Source organism: Micromys minutus (genome assembly GCF_963924665.1).
Source record: "Micromys minutus genome assembly, chromosome: 10".
Taxonomy (NCBI): domain Eukaryota; kingdom Metazoa; phylum Chordata; class Mammalia; order Rodentia; family Muridae; genus Micromys; species Micromys minutus.
The window spans coordinates 36,258,126-36,284,032 of NC_137979.1; the positions used below are offsets into that span (position 1 = coordinate 36,258,126).

A 25,907-nucleotide genomic window follows, 5' to 3' on the forward strand; every position below is an offset into this window, starting at 1 on the left:
AGCCACAACAGATCCAGATGCCTTGGTTTCCCAAACTAGCCTGTGGTAACCAAAGGCTGACAGGTGAAAGAGCTAAGCTACTATTTCCCCTGCCCTTCCACTAGGTTTCCTGACACATGCTCAGTATTTCCAATACCCCAATTCTGCTGTTAGCAAGGATGAAATTTCCAGAAGAGGAAGTGGGGACATGGAAGTAGCATCCAGCCCCAGTTCACGCCAAATGCTGCTGTTTTGTTTATTAGCAGGTGGGAGTTCTTCTTGTTTGGTCTGGGTAGTATGTGTTTGCTTTCTTCCCAGCCCAAGCAGGCCTGGAATGTCTTGCTTTGGTTCCCTAAAGGTAGGATTAGAAGCGCACAGCACCATGCCCAGCTGCCTAAGCCAGATGCTGCAAGTCCACAGCCGTGGCTGCCCAGTGGCCAGGAAGAGCAGCACTGAACCCATGGGCCTTATACAAACACCAGAGAGAAAAGAAAACAGCGGCTCTGGCAGCCTTTCTGCTGTAGAGAGACCATACAGTGTGTTTTCTTAAGCACGCAGACAGCTTCTCAATTATGCATTTCCCTGGAGTAGAATTATTTCTTTTCTCACTGCTCCTCTGTAGGAAGCCTAAAAAAAGTACACAGGCAGAGGTTCCTAGTTATGCCCTGAATCCACAAACACTGAATTCATACCTCTGTCTACAGAGTAAGGATATGCGGCATCTTAAGTGTTGAGTAGGTCACAAACATGGACCTGCATAATATGCCTCACCAAGACTGAGCTACCATGTACGTAATGGCCCAGGCTGTGGGGGTGCTGAAAAACCCCGGAAAGACTGGGCAAAATTTTTGAGACAGGGTCTCACTATGTGGCTTTGGCTGTCCTGGGACTTGCCAGGTAAACCAGGCTGGCCTTGAACTCAGCACTTGGATTAAAGGTGTGCCCTTCCGCACCAGGCTGTAGTCCGCTTTAGGAATTCCACAAGCATCCTAAGAAAGGGACTCCTTTGGGGAAGGAAGGCAAACAGGTAGAATGTACTAGAAACAGTACCAGGTTCAAATGGTCCAAACAAGCTAGAAAGACCTAGAAGGCAGGCAAGAATGGTAGTGAGCCCAGGCTGGAGAGAAGAGACAGCAGCAGCTAAGAGCATGCACGGCTGGCACAGCATCCACAGCAGATGGCCACAGCCTCGCAGGATGCAATGCCTCTGACCTCAGAGTGGTGCTTGCACACACTCATGTGCACACTCCTCTTCTTAAAATAAAACACCTTGCAAGAATGTCAAGGCTGTGGCAAGAGGCATTCTGTATCTAGTACAAAACCACAGGCCAAGTGGAAAACAAAGGTTAACACCAGATCCAAGGAAGAGGAGATCACCTAGTCAACCTGCACTCCTCCCACTCTTAGCGGTCAGGGTTTTTGAACAGAACTGGTATGAGACTGGAGGGGTTCAAAGGCTTTGGTCCAGCTAGCCCTGCATCGGCCAGCTACCCACAGAAAGTTCAAGAATCCAGGAGACATCCAGAGGCAAATCTCTCAACTGGCCTTCTGCAATGCCTGAATTCTGAGTCTCCAATGCCAGTGAAGGACAAGCAGGCACAAAGCAAAAGCTTGATTTTCGCTTTTCCAGCAGGTGTGGGTCCAGATTAAAGTGGGCCTTCCTGTTTCAAATTAAGAAAAATTCCTAGCTGGGTAGAGGTGGCACACGCCTTCAATCCCAACACTTGAGGGTGGGGACAGTTCAAGGGAGTTCCAGAACAGCCAAAACCACACAGAGAAACCTTGCCTGAACAAAGCAGGAGAGGGGAGAGGAAGGGAGGGGAGGGGAGGAGAGAAGAGAGAAGAGGGGAGGGGAGGGGAGGGGAAGGGAGGGAAGAGGATACCTCTCAGATCTACCTAGAAGTTTGGGTTTTAACTCCAGATACAGTTAAGATGACAACCAAGAATAGCCATCACATCATTTAAGGGAGATTTAAATTGCTTGATTTAATTCTCAGTAAAGAGAATTGCATTGATTTTCCCAAAGAGAAAGAAATTACACATACAGGGTCACGGAACTTGGTACATTTTAGTTTCTGAACTTTGGTCGCTGCTAATGCTGCTAATGATGCCACAGTGCTCACACCATGAGTTCATGGACTCCAACCTGTTGAGCATTTTATGAAGTCCAATTGATTTCCAACAATAATCAAAAGCCTCAGGGCTTATGTACAATTTAAACAGCATTTTAAGTGAACTAATAATAGTCCACAGTGGAAATTAAAGAAAGACTTTTCTACCACCAGCAGCTGCTCATGCCAGTCACCATGGAAAGAATACGTGAAGAATTATTGTTAAAAACAAAGATCTCAGATATACCACCACCCCAGAGCCATGGTGGGCACACATGCTGAGCTGGGCAGCCCCTCCTAGCTGACAGGCCATTCCCACAGGGAGTCACAGTGGCCAGTGAAATTCAAAACTGTACTTCCCAGGTGTCACTGGGAAGATTGGCAGGGACTTTCTTTAGTTAAGCTGTAAGGAACCTGGGAGCTGACCAGAGAGCCAGGCAGCACACGCAACAGCCTCAGGACCTGGCCCGTGGAGAAAGTTCCACAGCAAAGACAGGACTTTCCCTAACATGTGCCTGCACTGTTGTTTTGTTTACGTGGACGGAAGGTGAACAGAAGTGGGCTCTGGAATGTCACAAAGGAGTTTGGCAATTCCTAGCCCCTCAATCACTGACCCTCGCTTTCCATCTACGTATGAGATGAGATGACCCTCGTATGAAATGAGGTGACAGTGCTCCTTTAGGGCTGGCACACAATCTGCACACATTAAGTATTTTCAGTGCTCAGTGGAAACAGAATGACACCACTATGGATGGGACAACTTGAACAGTTTGTGTGGTTCCAGCACATCATGCTCACATTCATACCTCTGTACTTTTGTGGTCATTCCCCCCTTCCACCTCCCACCTCCCAAGTCTGGTACAGCTTTCTCCTGTCCCTACACCAATCCCTCACTTGTCTACTCAGACTTAGCCAGATAAGGTGGGCATGGCGATGCTGTAAAACTGGCATTTGGAAAGCTGAGGCAGGAAGATGCTATGAGTCTGAGAACAGCCTGGGACACATAGCAAGGAACAAAAGACAGGGGAGGGGGAGGGGGAGGGATGGGGGACAGGTAAAATTGGATTCAGTCTGGATTCTTCTCACTAACAAACGAGGCAAAATGCCTGAAAGGAGCTCACAGTGCCTTCATCCTGAGGGAGATGATGAATCAAATGAAAAAGAATGGAACATTCGACAGCCCTGATTAGCTACAATCATTCTTACCAACAAGGAAAGGGATAGGAGTTAGCGTCCCTATGCCTCCACCCACACCCCAAGACCAAAGGTACCAGCATCCCCTTGCCCTGGCTTATTCATGGTGGTTAGGAGGTTGCACATGACTACACATTGAAACCCTGTCTTTAAAAACAAAAAAACACTGTCATGAGTTGGGTGCAATAGAGCAGGCCTAGAATTCCAGCACTCCAGGAAGACTGCTTCAAGTCTGAGCAAGGCTGCTCTATATTTCAAGTCCCAGGCCAGCAAGGGTCATACAATGAAACCTTGCCTCAATTCTAAAACTCAAAACGAAGCAAAAGAAAAAAAATCAGCTATTTTACAGATACCTCTTTTTTTATGTATGTGAGTACACTGTTACTATCTTTAGAAACACCAAAGGAGGTCACTGGTTCCCATTACAGATGGTTGTGAGCCACCATTCGGTTGCTGGGAATTGAACTCAAGACCTCTGGAAGAGCAGTCAGCGCTCTTAACCGCCAAGCCAGCTCTCCAGCTCCCTGTTTTATAACTCTGGACCACAGAAAACTTCAAATCCATGTGGTAAGTAACATGATGTCCAGCTTGGACATCAAGGAATCATGGTCCTTCAGAAACAAAAGCCAGCCATTCATCTCAGCCCTGGATACAGAGTCTAGTCTTTATTCTGGGGAGGTATCTGTCACATGACAATCTTTCATGATCTCTGGGACTCCTCTCTTTAAAGTGTGCTGCAGTTGTGTTTGCGTGTTGGGATTAAAGTTTAACCATGTATGAGTGTTTGCTTGCATGTGTCTATGCAGGACCCTCAAAGGCCAGAAGATGTAGGAGCCCCTGGAACAGGAGTTAAAGCTGGTTGTGAGGCACCATGTTGGTGCTGGGAATCAAACCTGGGTCTTCTGAAAAGGCAAGTGCTCTTCACTACTGAGCCATTTCTATAGCCCCTCTAATTCCATGTTTTAATGGTTAAGCAAATCCTTGTCCTACAGGAAAGCATCTTCCTTGCACCAACCTTCATTTTCTTAAGACCTTCAATTCAGCAAGGTAACAGGACAGGCCGGTCCTAGAAAGTCCATTCTAGGCTGCTGGATGGTGCCTTTGCAACATCCATTAGAAAAGCAATGTGCCCATGGCTCTTAGCATAGCAACTTACCTGGGCAGGCTTGCATCTGCTAGCACATGAGTGTGGAAAAGCAAACAGTTCCCTTGAACATCCTCCAACTTACATGGCATTTACTAGGTACTGAACAGATGTTCAAGTGTGGCTGGCTATCACGAAGAAGTTGTGTCTACAAGTGCAATAGAAAAGAGTAGGAAGACCTCAAGTATCTGAAGATACTAAGGCCACGAGGCTGAGGTTCAGTGGCTTCCCTTTCTTACACAGCTCCCAGCTTTAAATAGGAATTAAGGTAACTTACAAAATATGCACACAGGGCCAGGTATGGTAGTGTAATCCTTTATCCCCAACACTCTGGGAGGCAGAGGCAGGAGGATTTCAAAACAGCTTGGTTTACATAGTTAAGATCATGTCTCAATAACAAAACAAAGGAAAATATGTATATACTATACCTCAAGATTTAAGATGTAAGACATAAGAAAATATATACAGGCCATGAAAGTAGACAGGAGACTAAAAGGGAGGGAAGGAAGAAACAAGCAAATAAACAAAACCAGGCTTTCTCTGGGTAGCCCTGGCTGTCCTAGAACTCTCTGTAGACCAGGCTGGCCTAGAACCTGGAGATCCACCTCCCTCTCCCCTCCAAGTGCTAAGATTAAAAGTGTGTTGGAGAAAGGAAAGGGGGAATGTGGGTGATGGGGAACAGGAGAATATACATGTTATCTCATGCAGAATCTGAAGTTTAAATGTTTTTAAAAGCAAGTACCAAGCTAGAGAGATGGCTAAGCAGTTTTAAGAGCTTTGAGTGTTCTTATAGAGGACATGGGCTTAATCCCAGCAGCCATACAATGGTTCACAGCTTCTCTAACTCCTGTTTCAGATGTTGTTATTGAAGCCTTCTACCCTCTGGTACCAGCAATTATGATGCATACATGCAGGCAAAACACTCATACACATAAAATACCTTTTCAAAATAACAAAATTAGGGCTGTGTGGTAGTTGGAATAAAAATGGCTCATAGGATGATATTGGAAAGCTTATTCACCAGGGAGTGACACTATGAGGATTAGAAGGATCAGGAGGTGTGGCCTTGTTAGAGGAAGTGTCACTAGGGGTGGGGTCTCAAAAGCCCAGGACATGCCCAGTGTTCTGCTCTCTGCTTGTAGATCAGGATGTAGCTCTCAGCTACTGCTTCAGAATCATGCCTGCCTGCCAAGCACCCCACCATGATCACAATGAAGTAACATAAGCAAGCCCCCAATAAAATGCTTCCAAGAGTTGCTCTGGTCATGGTGTTTCTTCATAGCAATAGAACAGGCTGCACAAATGACCAAGAGCCCCATGTTTCTCCAGAAGACCTAAGTTTCCAGAACATTAGAAGAATCTCATTTGCCCAGGGATTTCCTAAAACCTCTTCTGGCCTCCCCAGCACCCACACACGTGTCTAACACGTGGTACATGCATACACACACTCACACATACCATCTTTTAAAATATATATATGCATGACTAGAAGGAGGTCAAGCCCAGCTTGAAACTCTTAAAATTACTACTGGAGCTCAAATGCAATGTTAGCTTTCATCTCCTCATGATATAGGGAAGCAAAAGAAAATACCTGGCCAGCAAGGTTTATAGAAGCATCTTGGAATATACAGATTTTTGAAATTTTCCTGTGAGAACAGGAAATTAATATACAAAATCCCAAGATAAACCAGGCATTGTGGCTCCTACCTGTAGTAGAACTAAGGCAAGAGGACTGCTATGGTTCAAGGCTAGCCTAAACTTACTTGGTGAGTTCTAGGCCACCTTGGGCTACAGTGAGACCCTGTCTCAATATCAAAAATCTTCCAAGACTACCCCCAGAAGAGCTCATGTGATCTTCTCAAAAAATTATCCCTTGGAGCATCCCTCTGTGAATACAGACATAAGCTTGAAGGTATGCATATGGGGGGGGCAGCAAAGCAGAACACGGATTTCAGATGGTCTTCCTGGATCCTATGATTAGTGCTAACTCAAGAAGAATGATGAGGGCTGGAGAGATGGCTCAGCAGTTAAGAGCACTGACTGCTCTCCCAGAGGTCCTGAGTTCAAATCCCAGCAACCACAAGGTGGCTCACAACCATCTGTAATGGGATCTGATGCCCTCTTTGGTTTGTCTGAAGAGAGTGACTGTGTACTCACATACATAAAATAAATCTTAGAAGAAAAGGAGGAGGAATAGGAGGAGCCACAGAAGTTTCTAGCAAGGCTTCATCATCACTAATCACAATCAAGATTAAGTCACAAAGATATGGGCCTCTCTACAAACAAGCAAGCTGCGAGCACTAAAATGTTATTTACTACTAACACTATTCCACCATGGAGAGGCATCAGTTCCTTCTCTCCAAGCTTTATGGACCTGAAATGGGCATGGTGGCGCATGTCTATAATCGGAGCACTCGGGAAGAGTGCTAGTTTAAGAACAGCCTAAACAATAAAGCAAGCCCCAAGCAGACTGAGCTAGTCAGCAAGACCTGTATCTCAAAAACAAAGAAAGCTTCCTGGGCTTCGCTTCCTCCCTAAGCCTGACTCCTCTGCAGACACTTAAGCCTAAGTTTGTACATCCTGTCTCTGCACCTCAGACCCCCTTTCTAAGGGCACTTGTAATCTTAGATACTTCGAACTAGGCTTATTCAACAGGGACATCATAGGCTGGGACAAAGCTCAGTGGTAGAGCACTTAGAGCCATGAGGCTCTGAGTTCGACTTTATTACTGTATATATCCATGGATGTGTAATGTTTGCCTGTGTGCACTCACTGCAGCACCTGTGTGGGCATCGTGACTGGAACTCAGGTCACCAGGCTTGCACAGCCAGTGCCTTTACTCCCTGTCACCTCCCTGGTCCTTGTAGTGTGCTCAGGTTCATCTATAGGTACTGAGTGTTTTGTGTGACTGGTGCCTCTGGAGGTCAGTGGGCTCTGGATCCCCAAGAATTGGAGTTACAGATGGAAACCCAAGTTCTCTACAAGAAAGAGCAAGAAGTGTTCTTACCTGCTAGGCCCTTCATCTCTCCAGCCCTCACAGGCAGCTGATTTAAAGAGCCATTGTGACCTCTTCTCCACTAGTTAGCTATTGTCAGCTTCACAACAATTCTCTTCCCAACCCTTTGTGATGCTGGGGACTGAACCCAGAGCCCTGCACAGGACAGTTCTGTCCTGCAGGCCTTAAGCTCACTCCTTCTTAAAGACCCCCCTAACCAAGCCAGCAGCTCCTTTCTCTCCCTCTTCAGGACCTCTAAGCAGCTGACTCTAGTTTTGGGGTTTGGTTTGGTTAATTGGCTGGAATATATATAATATATAATGTGTTATATATATACATATATATATACACATATATACACACATATATATATATACACACATATATATATATGCCCAAACCCAGGGCTGCAGACATGCCTGGCATGCACTCTACTACTGAGCTACTACTGAGATCCCCTGTCCCCCCAGGCCTGGCTGTGCTTGACTCTATCAATCCTCACATATGGCACCACACAAGCCTCATCCTTTCAAGTCTTTGCTTCCTGACTCCCTGACTCCCTCTCTTTCCAGCCCGTTCTAGAATTCTATTTCTAAAACACAATTTGACCACATCTCTCTAAAAACCTATACCAGTTTCCTACCAGACTACAGTGCACAGTCTAAACCACTCTGGCGGGACCAAAAGCCTGAGACAACTCTATCTTCTGCCTCCCTGCTTTTCCTGAGCACTCTTACGTACGTACTCAAGCCCAAATACCTAATTCTGGGCATTATACCATTAATGGGACTCACCATTAACTCTTGGCAATTAACTCAAGGGGCCAACTCACCAGGGCTGGTAGATGGTGCAAGACTCAGCACTATGAAGTCATAGCTAAGACCTCTGCATTTTTACCTGGCTGCTGTGAGCCCTTCTCTGTTCTTCCTGCCCTGAGCCTTCATTCTCCACTGTATCCCAGAGCTTCCCACAGGACCCTCCCCAGGCTGTACCCTCTGGACCCCAGACAAGTTTGCAGACTTCCAACCTAGGTTGGGCTTGGGTCAGGCCAGGTATGGGGCACCTCAACTTTGTTTCTACTGAACAAAGCAGAGGCCCAATCATTCCACCTTTTTTGACTTCAGGACAATTCTGTCACCTTTCAGTACCAGCCTTTTATACCTGATCATGACCACAGGTGACAATCCTGGCTAAAACAAAACAAATAACATTCTTTCTACAGCCTGTGACCCACAGAGCTAGTCCATTCTTCTGCCCCTAGACAAGGCTGTACTGGAACTGTAATGAAAAAACAGCCACTTAGGAGCTCTATGGACACAGCTTCAGAAAATAAGAGCCTGAGAGGGGAGTGGTCTTGTCTGGAATCCCAGAACTCAGGAGGTGGAGGCAGGAATCTTTCTATACACTTGAGGCCAACCAAAGTATTAAATAAGTTCCTACAAAGGAAGGCCAAGTATGGCCAACGTACCCACTCCCTAAAGCAAAGAATAAATTTGGCCCTTCCTCACCGTCCAGAATTCTCACCTTGCCTTCAAGCTCTAGTCTGGCCCCCTCAGATTGCACACGCTCAGAACTATCAACAGCTCCTTCTTCCTTCTCTTTTACTGAAGTGATCATTTGACCACATCTGCGCTTCCCGCACTGAACCTGTGAATTAATGAATGTCCTTTGGACAATAGGCATTGCCATGACCTTGATTTCCCTCACCGATGGGTCTCTGGGGCACAGCTGGGGCCCCAATTAACTACAAGCGATCCATCCCAGACCTGCCAATCAATGCCGCTATTCAGCTGTCAGCATGCTCTCTCGGTTTTATCCCCAGTTCACAGAAATCCCACATTCTAGAACCAGCCTGGCTGTGGCTAAGCTCCCTGCCTTTCCACAACTGGAATCTGGGAACTGAACTTTTAAGAGTGAGAAAGGGAAGAGACAGTTACTGACAAGATGCCTGAGATACAATGTAACAGCCAGCCCATCAATGGGTAGATTTGTATTCTAGGGTATGGAGGGAGGAAAAAAGAAGGGCAAGGGGAGGAGGGGGGAGAGGGAGCAGAGACACAGATGGGGTGGGGGGGTGGCTGACTTCATGACAAATTTTTGGGCTTCTTTACATGGGAATGGCAAGTAGGCCTTACTCAGAAATAAAACCTTTTTTCCTTTCAGGCCCAGTGCTTGGAGGATAGATTTACATGCACTTTGCCAACTCAGCCTCTCCATATAAGAAGCTTCCAAAGCTAGTTAATGGGTAGTCCCAAAAGCTGGACCTGATGAACAAACTTGGAAAGCTTAGTTGGGCTGGGTGTGCGGGACATGCCTGAGACCCTAGTGCTTGGACAGCTGAGGCAGGAGGATGAAAGTTCAAGGTAATCTGAACAACTGAGGGCTGGCCTTAAACTGGAGATGTGGACAAAGGTGACCTTGAATTCTTCTACTTTCTCCACTGACAAACCAGAAGAGGTCTTTGGAAATGTAGTCTTGATCCCTGTGGCCTCCAGAGCTTAACAATGGGGGAATCTTCAAGATATGCAGTAGTGCAGGATGGCCAAGGCCACTCTAAGAGGCTTAAATCTCAAATACAAAATCAAAATATAGGGCTAGGGATGTAGATATAGAATCTAGATATAGGATGCAGGTCAGAGGCAGAATGCTTGCCTGCCAAGCACAAAGCCTTGGGTTCAATATCTAGCACCACGAAAATATAAAATTTATACACATGCACAAATTATCGGCTTTGATAGGGCATGGTATATGTATGTGATCAATCACATCGCTGAGAGTGGCCAGTTCAGAATCAAAACAATCCTCCAACTTCTAAATGTGTGGATTGCAGCTTTGCAACACATACCAATACTATGTATTTGAGAATTCCATCAAATTCTCATTCAAATTCTGAATTCCTTTGAATTAGATGGGTTTTTTGTTTTGTTTTGTTTTTTTGAGACAAAGTTTTTCTGTATAGCCTGGCTTTCTTGGAATTCACTGTCTCAAAGTCTCTTGAAACACCAGTAGATTTACTACTTCAATATTAAATTGCAGAAATACAAAGGTAGCTATGGTTTAGAACATTGGTCCTTCCAGAGGACCTGGGCTCTATCCCTGCCATCTATAACTTCAGTCTCGGGTGACTCAACATCCTCTTCTGACATCTTCAGGCACACACATGGAGTGCAGACATACGTACAGACTTCAGACCTCAGCCTTTGAGTCAGCCTTTGGGCCACAGGATTGCCAGAGCAAGTGAGAATGGGTATCTCCACTCAGTTTTCTTCTGGGGACACTTTAATCAGTGCCTATGAGCTGCTGTTGCAAGCTCTTCAACCATATTCAGTTCTGAGAAAGGTCACAGTTCACTTCCATGAAACTGCCCTTTGCTGCAGTGATGGCATTCTTTCTGTCCCACGTGTCCGGTGGCTTCTAAGCATCCCCATATCCCCCGGTCTATACCCTTAGGTACACACTGAATTTAGTATGCTCCCAGTTTAGAACCTCCTTGTTCAGTCCCGCCTCTAAAACCCCACCCACCCTTCTTTCCCCATCTCCCCAGTGATTAAATTCTTTCTACCTTACTTACACATATGCCTTCATCACTGGTTGGACAATGTCCAACAGGGACAGGCCCATGTCTTAACTTCTTTTTCTCCCAAAGGACTTATGATTATTACCCGTGAAAATAAAAGAACCAAGATTTACATTTCGGCCCTAATTTAGAAGTTCTGCTTCTACTGGTCCAAACTATTCTTCCTAGGCGATCGAGGCTGATTCTAAACTCCCAAGCCTCAGGCATCATATTCCAGAAACAAGACTGGAGGAACCAAACACTGCAAATCATTAGGAAGGTCAGTGTGTCTCCCAGGACTAAATTTCAACCAGCCAAAACATAAAGCCAATTTGAACAATAAAGTTCAGCCACCATTCACCCAGAGGCCCTGTCTGAGACCAGTGGAACCATTTGCTATCTTCATGTCAACCCTTCCTTTCCCAGCGAGGCCTCACTCAACAACTCCAGGCCTATTTTTTCTTTTCATTTTCTTGTTTCTTGTTTGTTCGTTTTGTTTTTTTTGATTTGTTTTTGTTTTAGGGGGATTTTTTTTGTCTCTGCCTCCCAAGTACTGGGATTAAAGGCATGCACCACAGACCAACCAGTTGCTTCTTTCTCAACTGTCATTCTTGTTTGAACATACCTCATACTCAAGACCACAACCACAAGGAAGAGCTGCCCTGTAGCTGGAGATAGAACAGCCCTGTAGCAGAAATGCAGGCAGCAGCATTGCACCACACTAGCAGAGATGCACTGACATTAAAAAGGCTCATCCACCCATCTTGGAGGAAACATGCTTCACTTAAGATTGAAATATTATAAGCCATTTAGGGCTAGGCTACAAAGCCAAAGAAATAGAATTCTCTTCCCTGACCGGAGAAGGTTTGATCTGTATTTTTCTTTTATCCTAGGCTGACTATGAACTTGCCTCTGCCTACAAAGTGCTGGGATTACAGATGTGCACAGCCATGCCTGATGTATACAATGCTGACACCCAAAGCCAGGGCTTCACAGCACATGCTAGGCAGAAGATCTCTTACTGAGAAAATCCAGTTTGATGCAGTCTCAGGTGTCCCAAGCTCTGGACTTCCCACTCTTCGGCCTCCAACCTCCCTACCCACTGAGCTCTGCTTTACCTGTGTGTTAAGCAAGTCCTTCTGCCCACTTAAGCCTTTATGAAATTACCTAACTGGAGTCAGTTCCCAATCCAGCATATATCCAGTCTGTATCTAAAGTTACAAGTCATTCATGTGAAATAAAACAACAAAAACTGTAAGGTTAACACTGGGGGAAAAATTAGAATGCAGGCCTCTGTGGAGTAAGCCGCACTTTTGGCTCTGTACTTCCTGGCAACTGTAGCAAAAGGAGAAATATGAGCAGTTATAAATTTCCAATTGTCCAAAAAAAAGAAAAAAAGGCATACCAGTCCCTCTAAAGGGCCAAAGCTTTTCCTGGCACTGTGTCCTAAAGAATGTCTCCCTTGAACTTCTTAAAGGAGACAGTAAGATGTGGCGGAGAGTCTCCAACGACATAAATCCCAAGAAGCGAGTTATACAAAGCTCCCCCTCCTGCCATTTTTTCCCTGAGAGCGAAGGGCACTCGGTAAAAGCACTTCTGTCAACAGTGAGAAGAGAGCCTCGGCATGTAACTCCTGTCAGCCCAGCTTGATTAAATCAAGCCTAAATTAAGAGTGACAGGTATTCAGCATGCTTTGTTTTTTCCAGACAGGGTTTGTAGCCCTGGCTGTCCTAGAACTCACTCTAGACCAGGCTAGCCTCAAACTCAGAGATCTGCCTGCCTCTGCTTCCCACCAACCAGCTCACAGTATGTCTTTTCTAAAACTACCACAAACACTACTTCTTCCAAAGACACCAAGTCTTGGATAGGAAGCTAATGTTAAGAGAGGCCAGCTGGAGCTAATGAGCTCCAGGCCGGTAAGAGCTTCATAGGAAGACCCAATCTCAAAAAGATTCAAAAGGTAAAAACAAGGAACACAATTCAATGATCTCTCAATACCATTCCAGCAGGGTGTGACGTTGCATGACTTTAATCCCAGCACTCAAGAGGCAGAGGCAGGTGGATCTCTGAGGCCAGCCTCATATACATAGCAAGTTCTAGGCCAGTCAGTGATACACAGTGAAACCCTGTTCATAAAATTAAACTTTATTGGGCTAGAGAGGGGGCTCAGCAGTTAATAACATTGACTGCTCTTCCAGAGGTCCTGAGGTCAATTCCCAGCAAACACATGGGACCTCTGTAATGTGATCTGATGCCCTCTTCTGGTGTGTCTAAAGACAGCAACAGTGTACTCATATACATAAAATAAATCTTTAAAAAAAGAAAAAATAATTCCATTCCAGTTCTGACAAACTTTACTGATACTTATGGCCTTCGTTTACTCAATATAAATTAAGACTTGGTAGTTGACCACCACCCACCACCAACTGATTTGGGGATGGATTCCAGCCAGCTAGAGATGACAATCTACCTCATACTACCAATGCCCTTATTAACAGGAGCACTGAGTATGCTTCCTAGGTGCTGGGCTCTGGGCCTGGCTTCCCCTGCAGCCTCTTCTAATCCTCCCATAAATCCCGAGTGATAGTTGCTATTATTAGTCCCATTTTACAAATAAGGACCCAAGAGTTAGAGAACTGTAGATTGCCCAAGGTCAGGGTGCTAATTATCCCATTCTTTCTGATTCTCAAGCCAAGCTCCTCAGCTCCACTGTAGGGCCTGCTAGTGTTAATGAAGTGTGGTTACTGATAGAAATGCTAATGCATGTCAGAAAAAAAGGGGAGGGGAGGAGGCCTAGAGTGAGGTCAGTGGCAGAAGCAAGGGATGTTTATTATCAATAACTGGTACTAGGGCCAGAATTGGCAGCCTATAACAGAATAAAGGAATAAAAAGTAATACTGTGAAAAGGAAAAGTGCAAACAAGACTTGGAAAATATTATCTTAGCCCAAGAAAGAGACAAAATATTTATTTCCCCCATAGTCTCTTAAAAATTACTGTTTTCTGCCTTTAATCCCAGCACTGGAGAGGCAAAGGCTGGTGGATCTCTGCTGAGTGATAGACCAGGCATATCTGCAAAAAATAAAATAAAATAAAATAACAAAATGACAACAAACTACCTACTTTAGAGGGTAAAGCTTGTTTCCTTTGATCATTTATACTTTTAACCATCAGGTATTTATCTAGCACCCACTGAACACCAAGTATTGTCAGCACGGAGCAAGTCAGAATGGAATGGACACTCTCAATATTCCATTTCAATAAGCAAGTAGATAATAAATTCCCAGATAGTAGTAAACTAGTTTTGATGATGATGGTGGTGATGATATTGGGGATGTAGATGTTTGTACATTGCTTGCTTAGCATGCATTTAAGTTTGGAGCCCTGCAAAGCATTAAACTCAGCCTATAATTCCAGCATTAGGGAGACAGAAGCCTGGCATAATAAATTCAAGACCAGCCTGGGGTCTCCTGGATCCGAAGGGATGGAAAGAGGCTGTGGGCCAAGAGGTGAGGAGCTGTTGATAAGTAGTCAGGGAAACTACTACTCTCATCTGGAAAAAGAAACAGCAAAGGCAAAACCCACTAGGGTTTGGTTCCCAGCACCCACACAAAGGCACATGGTGGAACATAACCATCCTAACTCCTGCTCCACTTCTAATCTCTCTTCTAATCTGAGACCATAAGTGCACGCAGACAAAATACTCATACAAACAAAATAAATCTTTAAAAAGGAAAAGCTGTAACGGGGGAAGGGGGTGGAGAAAGGCTTAAATTGGGTATGGTGACTGACATATCCCTGTAATCCATGAGGCAGGTGGTAGAGGTCAGAGGGTCAGCCTGAGCTATAGAACATGTCTGAAGACAGCCTGTGAACAAGTGAGATTCTCAAAAACAGCACTGCACTTTCAGAAACTTCACAAGGCCCAAGTAGTTGCAGCAGAAATGAGATGAGGTTGGGAAGGCATGATGAAATGAGGATGATAAGGTGGGGTAAACTGGGGGAGGGAGCCCGGGGAGGGTGCAGAGAAAGAGGCTGCATTAGTCTGAAGTGCACGAGGCACAGCTCACTGGGGAAATTCAGGCAGGTGCAATCTTTTACAGATCCAAGTAGACAGCATCTTTTGTTATGGATATCACCAAAACCCTGTCAGCCCTAACAAAATACCTTTAGCTGGCATGCAGGCAGACAGGAGGGCACTGGCTGGCTTTCCATCACTGTGGACTAGAATTCAAAATGATGCTTTATACCTGTCAAGAGTACCCAGTGGTTTGGTTGCTAGACCGGGAAAGGCTGAGATAATTTACAAAGAGAACAGATCCTGATGCCTTCCCAAACCCCTCCCCTGTTATTCCTAAAACCTCTTATCCCCCCTGCGCCCCCAACTATTCTGCAGCTTTCGTTTTTTCTATGTGCTCAAAACTGGATATTTCGCTTGTGAGCAGCTAGGCCAAATGGAGCGTTATTAAAGTTAATTTAAACAATCTCACAGTGAATGCTTCTCATACAAGGCAGTTTTAGCCGAGGACCACAGTAGAATCTGCATGCAGATAATTAAGTGTCCCTTGTAAACACTAAACTGCAGATTTAATTCAAAGAAATCTCTTCCACCAACCTGTCTGGACAAAACAAGAGGGGAAATTGAATGAACAGCTCCACTGGTGTGTTTGTGTATCTGCACTTAAAGGCACTAGAAACTGGATGACTAACCAGCTCCACCTGCACACACTGTGCCCATGCGATGGGAAAGAACCAGCTGACTAGGCAAGCAATGTGGGAACCTGGGTCTCTTATTAACATCTGATGATAGACAAGTCCCTGATTCCCCCCAACCCCCAAATCAAAATAAAGTCGCAGCCTGCCTTTCCCTCAGGTTACACAGTCTGGAATACCAGCCAGACATTAAACAAAATCAATCCTTTCTTCTGTGGGCCAGTTGTTAATCCCCTAGGCACAATGACTGCCTCAAAACCATTAACATCATTACGACAATGAAAATTCACATAATCTGTGAACAGCACAGCAGCTCAGTGGCAGGGCTCACATCTCCAACCCCCACGCACTCAGAATCAGCCGTTGTTACAGAACAGTGAGCAGCAATCTCGGAGGAGTCAGGGGTGCAGTGGGGTGCAGCGGGGTGCGAAGACTGCCGGACAGTCTTATTCTCTTCACCAAAGCTTTTGAGGATCCCACTCTGCAACCTCAGCTATCCTGGACTCACTTTTATGCACAGAGCTCAAAAGCTGACTGCCTCAGCTTCCTGAATGGGACCCATAGGTGCACAGCACCATGCCAGGCCCCTTAAAACTTTTCAAAGGGCAACTGGCTGGCAACTTCACCCTGAAAGCTTGCACTGTAGTATGGGTCATCTTCCAGACACTGCATTTCACATCCATTCTCAGCATTCATTGCCATCAACTCCCAGTAATCAGCCACCCCCCATTAGCATCCCTAAACAGGTGTGTAGTGTCTAACACCTAGAATCTCTACCCCGTGGAGGCTGAGGCAGGAGGATTGTAGTAAAGTTCAAAGCCAGCCAGCCTGGAGCTATGTAATGTGTCCCAGGCCAGTCTGGATTGTATAGCATGAAATCCTGCCTCAAACTAAGACATAGGGAAAATAAGCATCTCTGGAGTAATTAACACATCATACACATACATGCATGTGTGTTTATATATATGTAAAATACAAACACACATCTTTTTTAACCCTGCTGTATTTCTCAATACTACTCTGGCCCCATCCATGCACAGCCAGGCTAGAGGACCTCCGCCCTGAACCAATGTTTCTCAAACTGAAGGTCATGACCCATTTGGTTAGGAAATCAAATTAATGAGTCATGACCACCAGCTGATTTTTTTTCTAATAAAGCAGAGGGAAAAAAGAGCATACTGCAGGTAGTATGGTAGCAGTTACTGCCTCCTAGAACATCTATATCAGGTTGGCATGCACTGCTAGGATGTATTCCTTCTGTGGAATACAGTTTGAAAATCATGGTTCTAAAGAATCAAAGGGTTTTTGTTTCTCGTTTTTCTTCTTTCCCGAGACAAGTGTCTCCCTCCACAGCTCTGTCTAATCTGGAATCCCCTTATACAGACCAGGCTCACCTGAAACTCTCAGCTCTTACCTTACAGAGTGCAGGGGTTAGTTATATACTGCCATTCCTAGCTGGGAAAGCTATATTCTTTGCTTCTCCGTGTAGCTTTAGCTGTCCTGAAACTTGCTGTGTAGACCAGGCTGGTCCTGAACTCATGGAGATCCGCCCGCCTCTGCCTTCCAGGTGCAGGGATGGTTTGTGTTCCTATGCGTGTTCTTTCCAATTCCACTCTTACTTCAATTCAAGCAGAGGGATCTAAGAAACGATGTTACTGAATTCTAAACTAAGCAGAGTCCAACCGAGGCAGCACATGAGCCCAGAACCCCCACTCTATCCCATCTGGCCCTGTATGGGGACAAATCAGTGCCTGAGGGAAGCGTTCCTTAGGCTGGGCTGTGTAGTCAGTGTAAGCAACTCATAGCTACTCACACCACAGCTCAGGACGGAAACGGGGGTGGGAGCAGTCATAGTTAATTATGAACCAGTCACAATGATACATATGTACGAAAATGTTCCAATAAAGCCATTATTTAGTAAACTACAGAATTTTTAAAAAAGATATGAAACTTCCCAAAAGAATATCAAATGCTAAGAAAGCGGAGGACTGAACTCAGGTAAAGCCTACGGCAGTGTGTGCCAAAAGGAAAAGCAACCCTATCTTACTGATCAGCTTCAGTGAACCCCCAAACCAGACCACAGCAGAGCCTCAAGCATGAGATTTACTGTAATTCCCTTGTGCCTCTAATGTTCTGTAAATAGGGTTCAGAAAAGTAATCCCTAGTCTTCCTGTCCAGTGCTCTGGACAGGGAGCCCATCTTGCTAGAGCGAAGAAGGGCATGAGGAACAAAAGACTAATAAGACTCCAACTCGGTAGCTCAAAGACCCTCCAACGTGGTAACAACATATCAACAAGGAGGCCGAAATGCAGGGCTCCGGGGCATTTGTCATTTCCAACGGCCAGACTATGGAAAGCTGGTCAAACCGGAGAATTCCCACTCAGCTTTTTAAAAACTGTGGGTAAAAGTGAAGTCAGAGGTGGCAGGCAGTTCTTTTCACAAGGGGTCCGAAGGAACAACGCTCCCCCTGCTAAGTGCCAGCCATGAGACAAGAGTAAGGCTCCACTGTTTTGGAAAAAATCACCCAAAGGGAGCAAGCAGACAGGTAAAACTTAACGCGGGAAGAGGCAGGAGCCAGCTCCAGGGAAGGACCCTATGCAGAGGCCCCCGCAGCGGGTCTGGCAGCAGAGTTCGCGCCCACCCCTTGGCAAGGCCGCTGGGGAGGCGCCGGAAAGCGTCCAGGCAGGAACTCGCTGTGGTTCCCTTGGCCTGGGGCTGCCGAAGCGCTCCGGGGACTTTTGAGGGCGACGTGCCCCAGACCCAAGTATCTCGATGGAGACACTGACCGCACAGCCGGGAGCCACCGGGTGCCACCCGTGGGGGGGGTCACGCAAAACAAGGGAGGCGGTGGCGCCCAGATCTCTGGGTCCCCATATTTGCCCCGCAGCTCTTCGTCACCCGCAAGTCCCGAACCCGGAGCGCGCGCCAGTGTTTGTAAACAAACCCGTCACGTGGCCGCAGCAACCCGCTCCCCGCCCCCTAGAACCCCGGGAACCCTCGGGGGAGCCCCTTCGGGACCTCGACAGCACCGCCCCAGCCGAGCCAGGCTGCACGCAGCGCGGGAGCCCGACCGTCCCCGGGCGCACAGCCCAAACCGGAGCGGAAAGCGTCCCACGCCCACGCGAGCCCAGCTCCAGATCCCCATACCTGGCGGTAGGCTGCCCGGTCCGGCCAGCGCCGGGCTCGGCTGCTCGGGAGTGCTTGGCGACGAAGGACTGCAAGGCTGACTCTAGCGCTCCCTGCGCGCTCTTAAAGCCACAGTCTCTGCCACCGCCACCGCCACTGCCGCTCCGCATCCCTCCGAGTCCGGGCTGGGGGCTTGCTGGGTGACAGACGCGCCCCCGCGCCTATCCCATCGGCTCAGTACCTAGCAACACGCCACTGGTTGGTCCGGTACGGCCGCAGCCCATCCGCGAGGAGCCAATCACCGGAGGACGGAACTCCGCCCCTGCTTTCCCTGCCTCCCACCCCCAGCCCCCACCCGCCCCTCGGCCCTGGCGGGGCGCGCGTGCGAGGAGTGTGGCAAGGTCTGGGTCCCGCCAGTCCAGGCAGCTGGCGGGCGGGGCTGGGAGAAGAGGTGATTAGAGTGGGGAGCTCTGAGTTAGGAGCCTGTTTGTTTGGGTTTACTGGGATTCCCAGGACCCGGGGCTATGTTGGGAAGTGGGATTTACAGTGCTTTTGTTTTGAGAACAGACAGTAATTCCTAGCTCCACTTTTTAAGCCACTCCTGACCCAGAGCCTAAGTTAACTAGAAGTGACCCTCAGAGTTCAAGGCAGGTGTATTTTATAAGATAGTACCAGTCAGGCCCACCCATGCCCTGCTGAGAAGCAGAGAGACAATTTTCTATTCTTGCTAGTAATTTCTTGATTTAAACTAAGGGTTGCCTGGTGTGTTGGGTTGAATCCCCTGTACGGAGAGCATGAAGGTCTATAGAGGAACCGGGGTCCCTATTGCTAATGGTTAGTGAGGTCTATTAGCAACAGAAGATAGACTAAGAATAGTCAAAGTGACCAAGGGGGAGGAGCTGGCGTTCTGGGTCAGTGGGGTGGTGCTTTTCAAGGAAGAGAGGGTTAAAAAATAAACTGACAGTCGGGAAGTCCAGGGAGGCACCAGGTGGGTGGAGTGGGGCAGAGTCTTCCAACAGGAAAACAGGTCAATTTGATGAAAGAATTTCTGCCAGGGGAGACAGCAGGCCCACCCTTTTCTCTAAGCCACTGGGGTTCTGAATGGTGTTGCCAGTTCAGAAGAGAAGAAAAAAAAAAGGTAGTAATTGGACAGGGTGGTTTGTGCTTTATAACCCAAGGCTTGGGGAGTGACCAGCAGTTCAAGGTCATCCTCAGCTTTATAATTACAAGCTAGCCAGGTTACTGGGGAAAAAAAGAACAAAACAAAACAACAAAAACACACAAAAAAAATGTACATTCAGGGTGCTGAAGGAGGCCCAGGAACCGTTTGGTCTCCTATCTGGTAGCAATTCCTCTCCCCACCCCAACTCAATCACCTGTCACTCCATCCAGCTGTTTTTAATATACTGCAATCAACCAAATTATCTTCAGTGAATATACATCACATGGTTAGTAAGAACAAAGCCACTTCCTGTTTGTTGGTAGATTCTGGTTTCAGTCTAAAGGGTACTGTCAATGTTTACAATTGACCTCTTTGGGAAGTATAGATCCTGGGGTCAAAAAGCCATTGGCCAAATTAATCACAAACTTGCAAAGATTTGAGACTGCATCTTTAAGATACATTAAGTTTCTTAGATTATCAAAAGCCTGATTGCCAGCCCAGGACTGCTTTCTGAGGTTAAGTTCCTTTGCGTTCTTCAGCCTTAGTTCCCATTGCCTACAGTAAGGGAGAGCTGGGATCTGGGGCTGGAGCTCACAGTAGAGATTTTGCCTAAGGTCCTTGAGGCTCTGAGTTCAATACCCATCACTGCAAAAATGAATAAGGAAGGCTGAAAGAAGATGGTTTCTGAAGTCCCTTCCAACGCTAACATTTCAAATCAGGAACCAGAAAATTAAACTGGTTACATTTCTGCAATAGCATGTTACTAAATATGTTTATACCCACAGGTTCCCTAACGCCTAACAGTAGATTCTGTACTGGTTTAACACCCTGAGATACTGGTATGTTATGTAACCAGATTGGTGGCTACTGTTCTGTGTTTAAATAAAAGATAACTTTACCTTAGGAAGGTTTGCCTTGTGCGGGGTGCTCTGAGGACCCCTGCAGGCCTGTTGTGTGATTTCAGGAGATTGGAAGAGGCACAGGCAACAGAAAGAACCACTGGGCTGAAAAAACAACAGAATCAGCCAGCCAGGAAAAAAAAAGCCAGATCATGCCTTCTCCCAGCCAAGGGAGCCAAGCCTTGTGAGTTAACAGAAGGGAGAACTGAAACAAAGAAGTGGGGGTGGGGGGACCTAAGTACTAGAAACTGCTTCTCTCTGCACCCAAACACTTTTACAGGCCCATCTTCAGCACCTTTTCCTGTTGCCTTGGACTTATCCTGAGAACCCATGGAGAGGAAAGAAGCCCAGGCCAATGGACCCTTTGAGAATAGACAGTTATTTATCCTGAGGGTAGCAACAGGAATGAAGCAGTATGCAGAAAGATGGCAGCAAGCTTTTATGAAGGCTCCCTTCAAAACACAGGCATACCCTCCACTTCTCGGTCTCGGGGACTTGTACTCTTTGTGAAGCCAAGCCAAATCTATAAATTTATTCCTTCTTGAAGTTTTCACAGTCAACGTTTGCCATCAGCCTCGCTTACTAATCCCGTGTTCTCACTTTGGCAACACAAGTGTGGCTCTGGCTGTGAACAAGTCAGTTGCTGCTTTTTTTTTTTCTTTTTTCTTTTTTCCTCCTTTGTCTCCACCCCATCTCCTTTGGGGAAGGAGTCTGTATTTTGTAGCCCTGCCTGGCCTGGAACTCATATAGCTCAGACTAGCCTTGAACTCAGAGATCCACCTGCCTCTGCCTCCCCAGTGTCAGAATTAAAGGTGTACACCACTGCCCAGTTTCTCTTTTCACTTAAAAAAATATTTATTTTGCTGCTGGTATGACTGTAGAAGTCAGGGAAGGATGTTTTGGTTTTATTGCTTTGCAAAAGCATAAAGATAACTTTTTTTGTTGTTGTTGAGAAACTAGCTTCACCTTGTGTCTTAGTTGGGGTTTCTATTCCTGCCCAAAACATCATGACTAAGAATTAAGTTGGTTTTTGATACAGCATAGCCTGGAGCTTGGTGAGTTGGTTTATCTGGCTAGCAACATGGATCCCCCGTCTCACCCTTTCCTTTTAGAATTATAAGTTCTCAAACTTTGGTGTGAGAGGAAGAAGGAGGATTCTTGTATTTGTCAGGGTTCTCTAGAGTCACAGAACTTATGGTAGTCTCTATATAGTAAGGTATTTGTTGGTGACTTACAGTCTGTGGTCCAACTCCCCAACAGTGGTCAGCAGCAGCTGTGAGTGGAAGTCCAAGGATCTAGCAGATGCTCAGTCCCACGAGGCAAGCAGCCAAAGGAGAGCCTTTCTTCTTCCAATGTCCTTTATGAAAGTCTCCAACAGAAGGTGTGTCCCAGATTAAAGGTGTGTTCCACCACACCTGGATCTGGGACTTGCTTTGTCCCAGATGATCCTGAGCTCAGAGATCTCTTGCCTCAGTGTCCTAAGATCCATAGCCTCTATGCCTCAAGGTCAGGATCAAAGGTGAGCCTCCTAATTCTGGATTGTGGTTCATTCCAGATATAGTCAAGTTGACAACCAGGAATAGCCACCACACCCTGCTTGCTTGCTTCTATAATCCAACACACTTAATAGCAGAGATACTGAGAAACATAATGGGGTAAACAATATAATATTTAGAGGGGCAGTTCTAAAGTTGTGTGGAGGGAAATAATCAGACTTGCCAGCGTTTCTGTACGGTTGCTGCCTTCCACAGACAAAAGATACTTGCATTTGTGTACATGGTTGACTCCACAGCTTCTGTTAACCACTGGTTTTTTAAAAAGATTTATTTATTATATATGAGTACACTGTAACAGTTTTCAAACATAACAGAAGAGGGCATCAGATCCCATTACAGATAGTTGTGAGCCACCATATGGTTGCTGGGAATTGAACTCAGGAACCTCTGTCTGGAAGAGCAGTCAGTGCTCTTAACCGCTGAGCCATCTCTCCAGCCCAACCACTGACTTTTTTATAATTGTATTGGTGTGTATAAGCACCTTATGTGTTTGATGCTTACTGAAGCCAAAAGAAGGTGTTGTATTACCTGGAGTTGGAGCTATAGTTCCAGACAGTCGTGAGCTATCTACTCTGGGTGCTGGGAGCCAAACCTGATCCTCTGACAACAGCAAATACTCTGAACCATTCAACCATCTTTCCAGCCCTTTGAGATAACTTCATTCAAAGCAAAGGGATATTACAGATTACAGAGATGTACTGTAAAGGTTGACAGCAAGCTACAGAAGAGTCCTCAAGTGCCAACTGCCACCTTTCTGAGTGGGGTCACTCTTGCTATTTCTTTTCTGTGCATACTTCATGCTACCTGTCCTCAGAGCCTCAGGCTAAGTTGCCACTTGGCTTTTTATACGGGTTCCAGGTCCTTTGGCTTGTACAAGCCCATTTACCTTCAGAGCCACCTCTCCAGCCTTAAGGTTACTTTTACATGCTCAAGTTTTGTTTAAGATAAAGGTGAAATCTGTAGCTCTGGCTGGCCTCATAGTCGCAACAATCCTCCTGCTTCATTTGTTTTCAGCATGCTTGTCTTCGCTGATGACACTCTGGACGGGGACCTCTCGATTTGAGGAAGCTACAACTTCCCATTAGAACTCTCTGCTTCAAATTCATTCTCTATTTAGACAGATGGTACTTCTTCAAAACAAATTCCTTATGTAGTCCATGGGCCCACTCACAAGGCCTGCCAAACCCTCTGGCCATTCATGTCTGTCCTTTGTTCCCTGCTCAAGTCAGGCTGCCCTCTCTTCCATCCTACCAATATCCCAGGCCTCATCTTGTAGGATATTTATGAGGTCGTCCCTGGAAACCCACTGGAGATTGGCTCCAGCCCCCCTCCACATTGGTACCAACCCCTGTAGTGGTAGATGCTTATATCCCTGGACACATCCTCCCATATACTTATATGTGTCCAGTTCACATTCACTGCTATGTAAACAGTTGCTAGGCTATTGTTTAGAGAATGATAAAAAGAAGAGGCCTCTATGTGTTCGCTAAACTCACGATTCTTTTTCTGAGAGCTTTTCAAACCGAAGTCTCTTAAATCAGTTTGTTTTTGTTCCTCTGCCCAGGACACTTTGCCCAAGAAATTTGCCTCCTTAACATTTGGATCTCAGGTCAAAGGATTCTTCCAGAGGGTTCTCCAGGATTGCTCGATCTTATGAGACCTGACCCCCCCCAGACAAAGTCTTACCCAACTTATTTTGATTGTCTTCTACCTTATGTTTGATCCTGGAAGTCATCTTGTTTACTTGTTTGTTTTCTGCTTCTCTAGTGCTACAGTATATATCCCATGACAGCATCCTCCTCCTCCTCCTTCCTTTTGTGTGTGTGTGTATGTGTGTGTGTTGTCAAAACAGGGTTTCTCTGTGTAGCCCTGGATGTCCTGGAACTTGGTGTGTAGACCAGGCTGGCCTAGAACTCATAGATCTGCCTGTCTCTGCTTCCCACGTGCTGGGATTATGCGCCACCACTGCCTGGCTTCCCTGTTTCTTTAATGCCAGGAATCTGAGTTCCTCGTGGTGCCCACCTTCAATTTCAGTAACCTAGAAGGCTAATACATAAGATGACTGCTCACTCAAGGCTGGCCTGGGCTAAAGAGTAATATCCTGTCTCAAAATTTAAGGTAAGCCTGGAGTAGTAGTGCAAGCCTTTAGTCCCAGCTCTGGGGGTTCAGCTGCTGGTTGAGGAAGGCAGATCTCTGTGAGTTCAAGGTCAGCCTGGAGTACATAGTGAATTCCAGGACAGCCAAGGTCACATAGAGAAACCTGTGTCTCTCTCTCTCTCTCTCTCTCTCTCTCTCTCTCTCTCACACACACACACACACACACACACACACACACACACACACACACACATACACACACGTGTATAGAATTACAGCCAGGCATGGTGGAACACACCTTTAATCCCAGCACTGAGGAGGAAGAAGCAGTTGGATCTAAATTCAAGCTAACCTAGTCTACAAATTGAGTTCCATGGCAGCCTGGGTTATACAGAGAAACCCGGTCTCAAAAAGCCAATTAAAAGAAAGGAAGGAAGAAGAAAAAGGAAAAGAAAGGAGAAATTAAAATAATCATATCATGGTGAATTGCAGCTGTAATCTCAGCATTCAGGAGGCTGGGCAGGAACCTGTCTGTTCATCAGGTTCAAGGCCAGCGGAGGTTACAGTGTAACCAGCAGAGGTTACAGTGTAAGCTTCTATCAGTCTGTGCTACTGTAGAGGGACCCATGCCTTCCACCCCATCTGTCCCTTCACTATGCTCTGAAGTTCCTAGGTTGGGACAATAGGACCATCTTCCTGTATGACTGCCTTCTATCCTATCTACTGGTCTGCACTGACCTGCTACCTCAAAATCTATCCCCACCTCCCAGAGACCCCCCCCCCAAAGTCTACAAATGGAGAGAATTACCCTTGTTTTGAAACTGCTGCTAGATCACCACCAAATCCCAGCTTCCACTGCTGGGAATGGCCCACCTTATTAAAGGGCCTGGTCGCCTGAAATCTGCCTCAGTGCGTCTCCCTACCAAACCTGAAGAGACTCTTTAATGTTTAAAACAAATATATGGATACTAATGATAAGGAAGGCACATAGCTCAGTGGTACAGTGCTCACCTCGGATGTCCAAGGATCTGGGCTTGATCTTCAATACTGGAAAAGAAAGCAAGAAAGAAGGTGGGGGGGTGGGTGGGAGAAAAGCTATTTGCCTGTTGACTCGGTCCTAAGAGCAGATTAAATGTCTCTTTAGAGGACTTTCCCTTAACCCTCTCTAAGGAAATTAATATTTCTCTCCTCAATGCCCTGAATAACACTTTATTCATAGCCCTATTACATCACCAAGGCCTCCACACTCCCTAGGAAGAGTTATCAGCTATCTGTCCTCTCTGCCAGGCCCCGAAGGCAGGAGTTTATCAGATCAACCCTGCGCTTCCAGCACCTGGTGGCTCCTCTGGACAGGTTCCTGTCTGAGTTGGATTCAGT

The 25,907-nt window shown here is 46.3% G+C and overlaps 1 protein-coding gene across 1 annotated transcript in view; it reads right to left on the reverse strand.

Annotated features, from left to right (window-relative positions):
- The window catches only part of YPEL2 (yippee like 2), a 54,111-nt gene extending 35,143 nt beyond the window's left edge, over nt 1–18,968 (reverse strand). The window contains exon 1 of the mRNA XM_080922302.1: nt 18,838–18,968. The gene's annotated coding sequence lies outside the window, so the exon portion shown is untranslated. The remainder of the gene's footprint in view (nt 1–18,837) is intronic.
- Nucleotides 18,969–25,907: the final 6,939 nt, after the last annotated feature.